Here is a 5,000-nt window from a genome sequence, read left to right on the forward strand (position 1 = left end):
GCGGGCTAACTCGCCGAGTCACCTCATGAAGTTGACTCTTTAAGTGTGCTCACCAAGTCAGCTCACCAAGTTGACTCACCAACTCGCCTCGATAAGTTGGCTTGCTGAGTTACCCCACCAAGTCGTCGCCTCTTTAAGCCCGCTCACCGTGTCAGCTCGTCAGGTCGGCTCACCAAGTTGACTAATCAAGTAGGCCCACCAAGTCACCTCAAGGATAGCTCCTCACCGTGAGTCACCTCACCATGTTGACTCAATGAGTCACCTCACCATGTCGACTCTTTGAGCCCGCTCGCCAGGTCGCCTCACCAAGTCGACTCGAGTATGTTGCCAAGTCGACTCTTTAAGTTCGCTCACCATGTCGACTCGCCAAGTCAGCTCACCATGTCATCTCAACGAACCAACTCGCCGAGTCGCCTCACCACATCAGCTCTCTAATACCACTCACCAAGTCACCCCACCAACTTTCCCCGTTAGGCGCACTCACCACATCGCCCCGTTAGGCCCACTCTCACCAAGTGGACTCTTTAAGTCTGCTCATAAAGTCGAGCCACCAAGTACTCTCACCAAGTCGACTCTTTAAGTCCTTTCATCGAGTCACCCCACCAAGTACTCTCACCAAGTCAACTCTTTAGGTCCGTTCATAGAGTCACCCCACCAAGTCAACCCTTCAAGTGCGTTCATCAAGTCACCCCACCAAGTCGACTCTTTATGTTCATTCATCAAGTCACCCCGCCAGGTCAGCCCACAAATTGCTCTCACCAAGTCGACTCTTTAAGTTCGTTCATCAAGTCACCCCGCCAGGTCGGCCCACCAAGTGGACTCTTTAAGTTCGTTCATGAAGTCACTCTGCCAAGTCGGCCCACCAGGTCGAATCTTTAAGTTCGTTCATCAAGTCACCCCGCCAGGTCAGCCCACCAACTACTCTCACCAAGTTGACTCTTTAAGTTTGCTCACCAAGTCACCCCGCCAGGTCGGCCCACCAAGTACTCTCACCAGGTCGACTCTTTAGGTTTGTTCATCAGGGCACCCCACCGAGTACTCTCACCAAGTTGACTCTTTAAGTTTGTTCATTAAGTCACCCCACCAGGTCGGCCCACCAAGTACTCTCACCAAGTCGACCCTTTAAGTTCGGTCATCAACTCACCCCGCTAGGTCGGCCCACCAAGTACTCTCACAAAGTCGACTCTTTAGGTTCGTTCATCAATTCACCCTGCCAGCTCGGCCCACCAAGTTCTCTCAGCAGGTCGACTCTTTAAGTTCATTCATCAAGTCACCCCGCCAGTTCGACCCACCAAGTACTCTCACAAAGTCAACTCTCTAAGTTTGTTCATCAAGTCACCCTGCCAGGTCAGCCCACCAAGTACTCTCACCAAGTCACCCCGCTAGTTTGACCCACCAGGTCGACTCTTTAAGTTCGTTCATCAAGTCACCCAGCCAAGTCGGCCCACCAAGTCGACTCTTTAAGTCTGTTCATCAAGTCACGTGACCAGGTCAGCCCACCGAGTACTCTCACCAAGTCGACTCTTTAAGTTTGTTCATCAAGTCACCCGGCCAGGTCGGCCCACCAAGTCACCAAATACTCTCACCAAGTTGACTCTCTAAGTCCATTCATCAAGTCACCCTACCAGGTCGGCCCATCGAGTCGAATCTTTAAGTCCATTCATCAAGTCACCCCACCAAGTACTCTAACCAAGTCGATTCTTCAAGTGCGTTCATCAAGTCACCCGACCAACTACTCTCACCAAGTCGACTCTTTAACTATGTTCATCAAGTCACCCCACCAAGCACTCTCACCACGTCAACTCTTTAGGTCTGTTCATAAAGTCACCCCACCAAGTCGACCCTTCAAGTGCGTTCATCAAGTCACCCCACCAAGTACTCTCACCAATTCGACTCTTTAAGTCTTTTCATCAAGTCACCACACCAAGTACTCTCACCAAGTGAACTCACATCTCCTAACCGAGGAAAATATTTTGCTCCTTTGCCGACCTCATAAAAAATTGGGTCGTGAATGGTTGTTTCATAGGAATTTTAAAGGATTTGGATTTTTAAGGCGGATGTCGGTGTGTTCGCTAATTTCTAATGCAGAGCGAGCCTCGCACTAATAGCTTATATAGGAGAGGTGGTTACCGCGAGCCTCTCCCGTGCCCCTCTCATTGATTCAACGCTGGTGTCAAGGCGGATGGATATGTCAAATTTTGAAATGGTGGATGCTGATGTTGAATCAATTAGAGGGGCATGAAGCCCACCCTGGATGTGCTATTCCTCGACTCTCCTTTAGATCATGTTTTCCTCTCACTCAGCTGGCACAATTTTGGAAAAAGGTTTGGCAGCAGTTGCCATCCCTCACCGCATCTACTTGGTGATTTTAAAACTCGATCTAAAATGGGAGCCCTCGCCTAGCACTCGACCAACGCAACTACGGAAGAGACTTGGTAGCGGTTGCCATTCTACAGCACGTCTGTTCAGCGATTTCGAAGTTGATCTAATGGCGAGCCCTTGTCTCTAGCCATGAGGTGGGTGCTTGGCGCTCTAGCAAAATTTTTTGCATGCCTATCGTGGCTACAATGGGAGAGGTGGTTGCCGCGAGCCTCTCCCGTGCCCCCCTCATTGATTCAACGCCGCTGTCAGGGCGGATGGATATGTCAGATTGTGAAACGGTGGATGTCGACGTTGAATCAATTAGAGGGGCATGAAGCCCACCCTCGACGGTGCTATTCCTGGACTCTCCTTTAGATCATGTTTTCTTGTCACTCAGCTACCGCAATTTCGGAAAAAGGTTTGGCAGCGGTTGCCAGCCCTCACCGCGTCTACTTGGTGATTTTAAAACTCGATCTAAAATGGGAGCCCTCGTCTAGCACCTTCGTCCGGTGTTGCTTTGGTATTGCATAAATTTATGCCATCAGCGTGAATCCCCCAACGATAGCCTACGCTTGGACCCTCTCTTAGATCACCTTCTTCGATCACTCAACCGACGCAACTATGGAAGAGACTTGGCAGCAGTTGCCATTCTACAGCGCATCTGTTCAGCGATTTCGAAGTTGATCTAATGGCGAGCCCTTGTCTCTAGCCATGAGGTGGGTGCTTAGCGCTCTAGCAAAATTTTTTGCATGCCTATCATGGCTACAACGGGAGAGGTGGTTGCCGCGAGCCTCTCCCATGCCCCCCTCATTGATTCAACACTGCTGTCAGGGCGGATGGATATGTTGGATTTTGAAATGGTGGATGGTGACGTTGACTCAATTAGAGGGGCATGAAGCCCACCCTCGAGGGTGCTATTCCTGGACTCTCCTTTAGATCATATTTTCTTGTCACTCAGCTGGCGCAATTTTGGAAAAAGGTTTGGCAGTGGTTGCCAACCCTCATTGCATCTACTTGGTGATTTTAAAACTTGATCTAAAATGGGAGCCCTCGTCTAGCACCTCCGTCTGGTGTTGCTCGGGTATTGCATAATTTTTTTATATCAGCGTGAATCCCCCAATGAATCCCTAGCCTTGGACTCTCTCTTAGATCACCTTCTTCGATCACTCGACCGACATAATTACGGAAGAGGCTTGGCAGCGATTGCCATTCGACAGTGCATCTGTTCAGCGATTTCAAAGTTGATCTACTAATGGCGAGCCCTTGTCTAGCCATGAGGTGGGTGCTTGGGGCTCTAGCAATTTTTTGTGTGCCTATCCCAGCTACAATGGGAGCTTTGATAACAAAAGGTCTCGGCGACCCTGCCCAATAGAAATCAGTGCTGGTGTTTGCGAAAGACACGTTATTCAGATTTTTTGAATATTGGCACCAGCATCATTTCTATTGGGAGGGCCGTGAAGCCATCCCGATTTTGCTATGCGAGGGCTCTCTCCCAAGAGTCATTCTCTACGCAACAACTTCTTTGGCACAAAATTTTCAAAATGGTTCGACAGCGGTTGTCATTCCAATGGTGCCGTTGTGGTGGTTGCCTGGGCAATGATCTGAAGGGCGACCCGTCGTCTAGCAGTTGGCCTGTTTGCTATGCGTGGCTCCCCAAAGTTGCTCTTCTTTCTCACTCCATTGCCACAATTTCAGGAGTTGTTCGACAGTGGTTGTCATTCCAATGTGTCATTGTGGTGATCTGGAGAGCGATGCTAAGGGCGAGAGCTTGTGTCTAGAATTTGGGATGTTTGTGCGAGCGAGCAGGGGAGCTTCTCTTATCGGAACCTCTTCGTGGCCTTTGAATATATAGAACCAGTGCCGACGATATCGATGGATGCAAGCCCTTGGATTCCAAATTTGTCCACAGCTAACATTGGTTTTTGTGAGAGATGGGCACGAAAGCACATCCCGATTGCTACGCAGGAGCTCCCTAAGGTCACCTCTGTGCCAACTCGATCGGCACAACATTGGGAATGGTTCGACAGCGGTTGACGTTCCAATGTGTGATCAGGGGATGTCTTGGAAAGTGGTCTTTCTTTCAAGGGCGAGCTTGCGTCTAGACCTTGGATTGTGCATCACATCACAAGTGAATGGGGAGATCTCTCTGTGAACGGTGGCATGGTGATTGCAAGAGAAAATTGACTTAGTCGGAGCCATTGGCCTCGGGCCATTGTGACGACCTCACAATTTCTCTTTAATTGCAACCTATGTTTGCGCAGTAGCAGAGTTTGCATGTAAGATGGGCCTTGTTCTCGAGAGTTCCAGGAGATGACCTCTGGAACTTTTGGATTGGGCCCCTTCAAGGTGAAATTCATCCAGTTGATCAGATGAGCTCTATGACCATTTCAGTCCCTCAGCTCCATGAACTCACATCTCCTAACCGATGATAATCTTTTGCTCCTCTGTCGACCTCATAAAAAATTGGGTCGTGAATGGTTGTTTGGTAGGAATTTTAAAGGATTTGGATTTTTAAGGCGGATGTCAGTGTGTTCGCTAATTTCTAATGCAGAGCGAGCCTCGCACTAATAGCTTATATAGGAGAGGTGGTTGCCGCGAGCCTCTCCCATGCCCCCCTCATTGATTCAACGCCGATGTTA

This window comes from Cupressus sempervirens, chromosome 2, assembly GCF_028749045.1.
Source record: "Cupressus sempervirens isolate cs-2001-9-10 chromosome 2, ASM2874904v1, whole genome shotgun sequence".
NCBI lineage: Eukaryota > Viridiplantae > Streptophyta > Pinopsida > Cupressales > Cupressaceae > Cupressus > Cupressus sempervirens.